The sequence below is a fragment of the Mustela erminea genome, chromosome 8 (genome assembly GCF_009829155.1).
Source record: "Mustela erminea isolate mMusErm1 chromosome 8, mMusErm1.Pri, whole genome shotgun sequence".
Classification (NCBI taxonomy): Eukaryota; Metazoa; Chordata; class Mammalia; order Carnivora; family Mustelidae; genus Mustela; species Mustela erminea.
This window is the reverse complement of record NC_045621.1, coordinates 88467509-88478460: the sequence shown is the minus strand read 5'-3', so window position 1 is coordinate 88478460 and position 10952 is coordinate 88467509. Positions and strand designations below refer to the sequence as shown.

At 35.3% G+C, this 10952-nt stretch overlaps 1 protein-coding gene across 4 annotated transcripts in view; it reads right to left on the bottom strand.

Moving 5' to 3' along the window:
• LRP1B (LDL receptor related protein 1B) overlaps positions 1-10952 on the bottom strand; it is a 1969831-nt gene that overhangs the window by 1474876 nt on the left and 484003 nt on the right. The gene's annotated exons all lie outside the window — the stretch shown is intronic.

Genomic DNA, 10952 nt, shown 5'->3' with positions numbered 1-10952 from the left:
ATATTTTGTCTAACAGAATTTAGCTAGTATGCCTTTTACATTTTGGAGGAAGAGCAGGACTCTTTTGGTAAAATCGAAGCTTTCTGCAGATATGTTGAAACAATAAATATTTTCTAATTAAAAGTTCAGCTTGCCCTCACAGTGAAAGACAAAATAAATCTTGTATCTTGGCATCATTGACATTTAGTTCCCAAGTAAATTTAGGTGTGAAGGTTTTTCAGTTCAGTCCCAATGGGTCATTTCTTATTGTCACAGATTCATAAAGTTGTCAGACTCTACTTAAAACCAGCTAGGGATATCTGGAGTATTACAATCTCATTCTTCAACATTCCTGTTCAAACCTACTCAAATTTGACTCTTAAAAGTTATTCCAATTAGACTAAAACTAATATGTAATGCTATCATGTGCTATGGTTAGTTCACTTTGTTCCCTGTGAAGTTTGAGAGTTTTTCATTTGACAGAAGGTGAATCTTGATAAACTCTTTTCTATTATTTTGCAAAGTCTAGTGTTGTATAGAAATACTTCAGATTTAAAGGGATTATGTAACAATTAGTGAGGCTAAGAATTTTGAAGTCTAGTTCTTAAGTGGTCCTTGAGAGGCAAGTATTTCATTCATAACGGCTACTGAAAACCATGGAGTGTAAAAGAATCATCAACATGTTGCAAACAGAAAAAAAAACTTCACCTAAGATCAAGTATACTAGAAGCAGATTAGGAGATGAAAATACATGTCCAAGTGTTTGGTGGAGGAACTCGTTCTTGGAAAACTGGCAAGAGTGAAAGAGGTTAGAAGGGAAAGGGAGAAGGCCAAGCAAGGATGGCTCTCAGACAATGTCCTGTAGAGGAATGTGGAAATGTAAGTTAAAGTGCAAGTGATGTTTATTTAAGACAAGATTTCTGGGGTGCACTTACACCTGTCAGTGGTTAAGGGTATGGATAGGGAGTTGCAAGTGTGGTGGTTGGGCAAAATAAGGCATTCTGGGTGCCTTATATAATGAAAACCTAATCTACCACTGTATTTTTCTAGAATTCTTTGATATGAACCTAAACTTAAACAATGACCATTAGGTAAAGTCAAAGATTTATTTAATATTACATAATATTTTCTCTCTCTCTCTGTATATATAGATAGATATACATATCTATCTATATACTTAATATTCTATTCTTGGCATGTAGCATAGTAGGTGATCAAAATATATAAAAACACATACACACAAGTGAATGGTATCAGTAAACACACAAATCCTTTCTTAGCTGATCCAACAATGTGTTTTTCCACAAACAAAATGTTATTTACTCAATAAATAACCACTGAGTATTTCCTATATCTCTTGTGTCCCAAACAGAGGGATACATACATCTTGGAATCATAGCACTGTACCAGACAGATACACTATCTGCACTCATGGAATACTCATTCAATGCAGAGATATTGATATTAAAAGTTATATTGATATAAACAGCTAATAAAATCTAGTTGTAATTAAGTGCTAAAAAATAAAAGTATAAGATGAGGGCATATAATGAACTAGGACCTCCTTTGTCGAGAAGGTTACATAAGGAACTTCAGAAAATATTAAGAATATTATCTTAATTTTCAAAAGACTCCAAGGTTTTCAGGGTCTGAGGCAGCTTCTACTACATTGAGCTAGATAACAATAAAGTTTCCAAGAGGAAATTAAAAAAAGAGAGAGAGATTTAGTTGAAAAATAATTCTGCTCCTCATCTCAGCAACTACTCAGCAAATTTTTTAATATGGTGGGAAAGCTGGAGGGTTTGTGGGGGTGGAACAGAGTGGCCACAAAGGGAAAGGAAGGGAAGTCATCAGGAGATGGATGGTAGTGCTTAGGGTTCAAATTTGGTCTAGTCTATGTTCTGTCTAGTTTCCTAAGCTTCTTTTTGAAACAAAGGTTACAAAATCAGGAAAAAATTCTTTGTGATATAAAAGCTGAAATAATAGTGCGTGGGTCTCATGAAAGTTTTCTATACCTAGAATTATGTAATCTGGTTTATAAAAGCATGTAGAATTAGGTATACCAATTCAATTTTTTTTTTTTTTTAATCTCACAGACTAGCAAAGTGTTCTATAGAGAATGTGCATTGGCTAGGGGAAAGTGTTTAAAAATAAGACACATAATGATTGAAATGACAATATGTTAAATCACAACACCTTTTTTTTTTATCCCTTTGATTCTATGATCTTCCTATTAAAGAACTACAAAATAATCAGGGAATAGCTGAGGGGAAATGAATAAGACTATAAAAAAAATGTAACAGGAGATAAAACAGTGGAAGTTGTGTTCATCCTGAAGGATTCCCATCTTCTGAAATTCCCTTTCTCACCTGAGTTGAGAATCCTCATGGAACACTCTAGAGCAAAAACCTAGTTTTGCAAGTTACTGTAATAGTCTCCTATTGGGTACCATTACCTAACTTTCTCTTACTCTAAAAAAAAAAGACAGAAAGAAAGAAAGAAAGAAAGACAGACACATGACTGTAAGTTAAATTATCTTAAAACACAGGTGAGTAATACACTAAGTTTCACCTGGAAGTCTTTTGCATTCAAGATTATTGTTATTTTTCACTTTACCATGCTTATTTTTGTAAAAGATACCTTAGAAGTAACTTATTTCCTCTTTATCCTATAAACAAAGGCTCTTCCACAACCTTAATAGCAATTTTCCTACTATAGTCTTAAGTACTTCCAGCTAGAATTTTAATACAAAAAACAAACAAAAGTTCATTGTAATGTTGAACAACGCTAATTATGAGAAAGTCTGTGCTAAAATGAATTTCATCTTACTACAACTTTCAGATGCTCTCTAAACTTAGGCATCAAAATTCTCTTCCCTGTTCTTCCAGAAATACCTTCAGATGCTTGAACAGACCTATCATGTCTCCCTTCAATTTCTTTTTCACTAGGGAAAATATTCCTAGTTCCTTCAATTCTGAAATCTGTAACATATTTTCATACCCTCTGGACACATCTCAATATGTCAATGTTTCTCTTAAAATATGCTGTCTAGACATGGATGGAACTAGACATGGATAGAAATAAGTCAATCGGAGAAAGACAACTATCATATGATCTCCCTGATATGAGGAAGTGGAGATACAATGTGGGGGGTTTAGGGGGCAGGAAAAGAATAAATGAAACAAGATGGGATCGGGAGGGAGACAAACCATAAGAGACTCTTAATCTCACAAAACAAACTGAGGGTTTCTTGGGGGAGGGTGTTAGGGAGGGGGTGGTGGGGTTATGGACATTGGGGAAGGTATGTGCTATGGTGAGTGCTGTGAAGTGTGTAAACCTGGCAATTCACAGACCTGTACCCCTTGGGCTAATAATACATTATATGTTAACAAAAAATAATTTAAAAATATGCTGTCTAAAATGGAATACAATAATGTGAACACTGAAAAAAATGGTAAGCTGGTGAAACAATGTGAGGAGATACATTTATCTATATATTACAGTTGCATCATAATCTGGGACCATAGTTTCTATGAATAATAAGTTCGTTATGTGAATTTCTGTAATAGTGCAATTTTTATGTTAACTTGAAACAACTTAAAAGTTTTCTTTGTTAAATAGTTTCTTGATTTTAACATAGTGACATAAATTCCTTAGACCAATTCAAATCTTGATCACATCATCTACGTAACATAGATTTCAATTTTGTGAAATCTATAAATTGAGGAATAACATTTCTAATAACTCCTAGATCTTTCATAAAAATATTAAGCACATGTATCCACTGGCAGAAACTATGGTTAGTCCATGGGACACATATCATGAAGGTTCACATCCAACCTAATTGCCATGTGTTTTAATTCCATCTTCTCTCTTGTTAGTAATATATCTGAGTCCCCACAGCACACTGATGCCCAGTCATATTTCACACTCAGTCTTATCCACAAACAGGAGAAATGTCACATTTTTTAAAAATACAAATCAATGATGTTTTACTTACTTACTTACTTACTTAAATAATTTATTTTAAAAAATTTTATTTATTAATTTGACACAGAGAGAAAGAAAGAGCACAAGCAGGGAGAGTGGGAGGCAGAGGCAGAGGCAGACTCCCCACAGAGTGAGGAGCCCAATGTGAGGCTCCATTCTCAGGACCCTGGGGTCATGACCTGAACCACCCATTTACCCCCAAATAAATGATATTTTAAAATGCAAACTCGGGACACCTGGGTGGCTCAGTGGGTTAAGCAGCTGCCTTCGGCTCAGGTCATGATCCCAGCATCCTGGGATCGAGTCCCACATAGGGCTGCTTGCTCAGCAGGGAGCCTGCTTCTCCCTCTGCCTCTGCCTGCCATTCTGTCTGCCTGTGCTCGCTCTCTCCCCCTCTCTCTCTGATAAATAAATAAAATCTTAAAAAAAAAATGCAAACTCAACATTTCTTTCATGTAGAGAGAAGAGATGACTTTTTCTTTTCTGTTAAAGAATTAGAATAATTAAAGGTATCTATGTAATAACCATTTTAAGACTTGCTTATTGACAATTACAAAATTTCTGAATTTGTACCCATTGCATATGTTACTTTACTCACAGATAGCAGCATTTCCCCATCTCCTGCCTTCTGAGGACCAATTTATTCTCCACAGTTTTACAAAGATACTTGAAATGATTCTGAGTCTTCGTTGCATACTATTAATAGAAATTATTGCTTTTATAGTACAATAAACATTCTCACAAAGTTATTCCTTCACACTTGAGACCTATCTATAGTATAATTAATAATAATCATAATATTTAACATTTATCAACTCCTAAAATGTGTTAATTGCTTTACATGCATGATTTCATTTAATCTACAGAACAACCCTGTGAGGCAATTTTGCTATTGTTATCTTGTTTTCAAATGAGTAATTGGAAGCTTATGAAAATGAGAGATTTCTTCAAGAGCACACATACATTAATGGTATAGCATGAAACTGAATCCAGGTTTTTCTGTAACCGAAGTCCTTAACCATTATGCTGTGCTGGGTAGATTTCCAGAAAATAATTTGCTTTATTAAAGGAAATTTGCATTAAACATTTTGATAGATAAAAGAAATTCCCCTCTTGAAACATGGAGTTATTCATAAACACATTGATAATGTATGTTAATGCCTTCACCAACACTGGATACTGTTAACATTTTGTTATCATCAATCTTTCTTTGTTTTGACTTGAATTTTTACTCATAAACTTGAGCATACATTTTAACATATGTTTCAGGACTTATTTTTTTCTGCAAGTTGCTGATTTTTTGCCCTTTTTCTATTTTCTCACTGAGATCTGTGTTCTTATTGATTTGGGGAAACTCTTTGTATATTAATAATATTAACACATTTTGTGTTATATACACTGAAAATACTTCCTTTCATTCTTGCCTTTGTGTTATATTTCAAGCATAATCCCAATCAAATCTTTTTGAATTTTTTTCTGAAATCACCTCTATACATTTTTACTTTGTGGCTTTGTCTCTTGCTTTGGGGAGGTTTTGTCCACATTGAAGTCATTTTCAGAGATTATTTCTAATATTACATTTTTATATATTTTTTAAGATTTTATTTACTTATTTGACACACAGAGAGAGAGATCACAAGTAGGCAGAGCAGCAGGCAGAGAGAGAGAGGGGAGGGAAGCAGGCTCCCTGCTGAGCAGAAAGTCCGATGCAGGCTTGATCCCAGGACCCTGAGATCATGACCTGAGCCAAAGGCAGAGGCTTAACCCACTGAGCCACCCAAGCGCCCGATACATTTGTTATAAATTCCTGGGTAGATGAGTTTCTTTCTTTCTTTCTTTCTTTCTTTCTTTCTTTCTTTAACACATAGGGAGAGAGAGATCACAAGCAGGCACGGAGAGAGAGAGGGGGAAGCAGGCTCCCCACTGAGCAGAGAGCCCGATGAGGGGCTCAATCCCAGGACTCTGAGATCATGGCCTGAGCCAAAGTCAGAGGCTTAACCCACTGAGCTACTCAGGACCCCTACTAATGTTATACTTTTAATCTAACATTTATAAACTTTGACTCAATCTTTCTTTATAGAGGCTATTAAGGAGTCACGTCCATCATCCAGAGTCCTTGAGTTCCGATTATAATGAGCTGGGTTACTTTGGGTAAGCTATTTAACCTGTTAAGTGTTTCAGTTCCTTGTGTTAGAAATGGTCTAACAATAGTACCTATCTTATATATGCATATATATATATATATATATATATATATATATATTTGTTTTGCTTTGTTTCAAGTTTTTATTTAAATTCTAGTTAGTTAACATATAGTGTAACATTGGTTTCAGGAGTAGAATTTAGTGATTCATCACTGACATATAATACAAAGTGCTTATCATAACATGTGCCCTCCTTAATACCCATCGCCCTTTTAGCTTATCCCCACACCTTCCCTCCATCAACCCTCAGTTTGTTCTCTATAGTTAAGAGTCTCTTATGGTTTCACGCCTCTTTTTCCCTCATCTCCTATTTTATCTGTTTTGTTTCTTAAATTCCATATATTAGTGAAATCACATATATCTGTCTTTCTCTGATTGACTTATTTTGCTTAGCATAATGCATGCCAGCATTTATTTTAAATTCATCTGTATTTGTATTTTGTAGCATAAGTTAGAAATCTATTTTCTTTTCCAAAATGGGGAAACACTTGTCCTTATATCTATGGCTAAATTTTGCATCATGTCCTCACTGATTCACATCAGCTGCATGGTCAAATTCCATTTGTATACTGGTCTGTTTTCCAACTTTAGTAACGTGTATGTTTCTAATTCTTTCATCAATCTGTGTGTGTGTGTGTGTGTGTGTGTGTGTGTGTGTGTGTGTGTGAATGTGTCTAACACATTAAGAAACTAAAATCTGGAGAGTTGATGTAAGGAGATAAGGATACCCAGTTACAAATGATCTCAAATTTATACCTACATCTCTTCAAAATGGCTATATTCCTAGAAGTGGTCTTACTCCTTCAGAGTACATGCATATGAAATATAATCTGTCCCCAATACACCACTACATTTTGTTATGAAATGCTTACAAACACAGTACATTTTTAGTTATGTACATATTTCTTTCCACTAATTTTTATGAAGAAATGATAATTACTCATTTTTAATACTGCAACCCCACTATTCTGAGGTACAGCCCATGTCTCATTAACGTTTGTATTGCTGGTGTCTGCCAGTGCCCAGCAGATACACAAAAATCAATACATGTTTACTTAATTGAATAGATTTTAAAAATAATGTGCAGTCCATGTTGGAATCAGCATCTCATAATGTGTTGTGGCTCCTCATATTCCAAGTATTTGTCCTCACTTTCAGATACCTCATCTTTTCCACTAAAGCCCAAAATAGTCCTTTACTCCAAGAAGCTGGTCCAACTCACTATCTCAGAGTACATGAGTTGATTTCTATTACTTCTGTATTATAGCTTTTATTATCAAAACTTCATGAAATTTTCCTTAGCCCCACTGATTCCTCTTTCTTCCTGAGCCAGCAGTTAGAATTATTTAATTTTAGAGGTAAAAACCATCTTAGACTTGGTCTAGGTTAAACCCTTCATTTAATAATGAGGAAATGGATGGCTAACGAGGTTATAAAACTTTCCCTCGGAGTATTTTTAATGACCATGGCTTACAGTTTAGTTTTCAACTTTGTATTTCACTTTAATTTTGTACCAATGGGATTAAAAACTCCTCTGGAATTAAAACTAGCAGTACATTCAGCAATTCATTGAATAAATATTAATTAAGTGCCAACTATGGGACAAGCAATAATCTAGACTCTAGAAATGCAAAAGTACTACATACATAAGCCTGGTTTTTATGTAGCCATAGTCTACAGATGAAACAGATGTTAACTAAAAATTACCAAAATAACTGTAAATCAGTGTTTTATTAAAATTGTGATATGTTATAAGGAAACAAATAATGTCATGAAAATAGACACTAAACCATTTAATTTTGACTGGAAAATCAGGGAAAGTTTTTTCAAAGAAGTGGCATTTCACTGAAATCTGAAGAATGACTACAAGTTCAGCAGGCATAGAGGGAAAGATTTCTTCATGTAGAGAAAATTATGAGTTCAAAAAAACTGAGCCTGGAAGTAGTTTGGGATTTTATGGAAAAAGACAGAAAGCAAGTGTGACTAAATCAACAAAGGGAAAACTGAGGATGGTTATGACAGGAAGCCTAGGTTAGGCACTATGCGCAACATCAACAGTAATGTCTCCCCCTGAAGACTCAGAACCTTAATAGAAATCCTTTAGGAAGTTATTACAAGGGAGCTATGTTATTATTTTTACATTAAAAAAAATATTGCTATGGATTTTATGTTTAAAAAAAAAAGTAGTTGGGCACCTCGGTGGCTCAGTTGGTTAAGCAACTGCCTTCGGCTCAGGTCATGATCCTGGAGTCCCAGGATCAAGTCCCACATCGGGCCATCTGCTCAGCAGGGAGCCGGCTTCTCCCTCTGACCCTTGCCCCTCTCATGCTCTCTCTCTCTCAAATAAATAAAATCTTTAAACAAACAAACAAACAAAACCTAGTGAGGAAACATAAAAAAATAAAGTGGGAGACCATCCCGCAGCCCTGGGGAGAAAAGAAATAAGATGACAGCCACAGAGACGGAGGGTAAAAGTGAAAAGAAGAGGTCTGAGTTGATAGTATACACAGGACTTCATGTTTATTCAAACAAGAAGATGTCACAGATCATTCTTGGTTTTCTGGTATCACCAACTGGGTGAAATATGTGATACAACTGTGGAACAAAAATGATAGAAATTTCTGACTTAAGCCGATTTAAGTTTGAGGGACCATGAGAAATCCAAGGGAGTATATTATATCGGAGATTAATGATATGGTTTTGGAGATATAAATGTGAGAATTGTTGGCATAATGATATATGTAAATCCATATGACTGAATGAAATCACCAGGGAGAGAATGTCAGGAATAATCCCAATAAATTCAAACACTTTGAGGTCAAGTAAAGGTAGAAAAACTGGCAAAAGACTATGACAAATAGCAGCCATAGTGGAAGGTGAAAACCCAATATATGATAGTGTCATGAAAGCCAAGAACAAATAGTATACCTGACAAAGTTGCGACTCAAGAAGTATTTTTAAGATAAATGAATGAAACTACTCATCTGTATTGAATGCTGCCAACAAGTCAATTAAGATGGGAGCCGAAAAGCATCCACTGAATTTAACAATATGAAAATCAATGAGGACCTTATGAGAGTGGTTCTGGTAATGGGGGCAGGGAAAATAAGGGGGAAAGGATATCAAATCCAAGCTGGCTGAGGAATAAAGGGGCTCCAGCTCATAAGATTAACCAAGATTACTACCCAGGGAGAAAAAAAGTACACACACACACACACACACACACACATATAGTAAATAAACCTATAACTTGATTTTTTTAAAGTGGGAAAACTATAAACAAGGTCATGGTCCCAGAGTCTGGGATCAAGCCCCACATTGGGCTCTCTGCTCAGCAGGGAGCCTGCTTCCTCCTCTTTCTCTCTGCCTGTGTCTCTGCCTACTTGTGATTTCTGTCTGTCAAATAAATAAAGTTTTAATAAAAAAAAACCAGAAACCTTTATGGTCAAAAACATGAAAAGATGTCCAACTAATAATAATCAGGAAATGTAACAACAATACAGTGAAATATTGTGGTAGGCAGCCTCTGAGATGATTTTCAGTTGATACCTGCTTCCTAGTGTTCACGCTCTTATGTAACTCTCTTAAGGGTGGGCTGGACCTCATAACTTGCAACTAATTAATAAAATATGACAAAGTAATAAGTATTTTAATTAATAAAATATGACTAAGTAATGTCTCTTTCAAGAAATAAGGTTATAAACACACAAATATCTCCCTGGAACTTGTGTTAATTCTCTTGCTTGCTTTGAGTGAAACTAGTTGCTATATTGTCAGCTGCCCTATAGAAAGGCACATATAGCAAAGAACCAAAGAAGCTCTCTTACCAACAGCCAATGAGGAATACAGTACACATACTTTAATATAATAGCACAGAAAGAAAGAAATCCTGCTAATAACCATATGAGTAAGTTTAGAAGTGAATCTTCTCCAATAAAGCCTTTAGATAAAAACCCAGCCCCAACTAGCATCTGTTTCCTCCCTGTGAGAAAACTTGAGTCAGAGATAACCAGCGAAGGCTGTAATTATAAGAAACTATCAGATAAATGTTTGTTGTGTTAAGCCACTAAGCTGTGGAGCGGTTTGTTGTGCAGTAATAAATAACAAATACAAAAAACATTTTATATCCCTCAAATAAGCAATAATCTAAAAGTTTGATTAAAACAAGTATTGTTAAAGGTGTGGAGAACAAGGGAATATGCTTACACTTCTGCTGTAGGTGTAAACTGGTTCAATCAAATTGATAAACAATCTGACTACCCCCAGTAAACCAAAGATGCTGTGCCCTCTTGCCGTCAATACTGTAAGGAAATAATTTCATGCAAGCCAAAAGAAATATAAATAAACATGATTATTTCAAAATTGTTTAAAAGGGTAAAAACTGGGGCGCCTGGGTGGCTCAGTGGGTTAAAGCCTCTGCCTTCGGCTCAGGTCATGATCCTGGGGTCCTGGGATCGAGCCCCACATCGGGCTCTCTGCTCCGTGGGGAGCCTGCTTCCTCCTCTCTCTCTCTCTGCCTGCCTCTCTGCCTACTTGTGATTTCTGTCTGTCAAATAAATAAATAAAATCTTTAAAAAAAAAAAAAAAAGGGTAAAAACTGGACGACCTAAATGTTCATCAGTATGAGAATGGATAAATTGTGATATATTCCTGCTGTGGAACAATAGATTAAAGTTAACATAAATGAACGTGATCTTCATGTATTCGTATAATGTGCAATAGTATAATAATACTTGAATATGATTTGGGTAGATATATAAGATATAAACAATATCATAT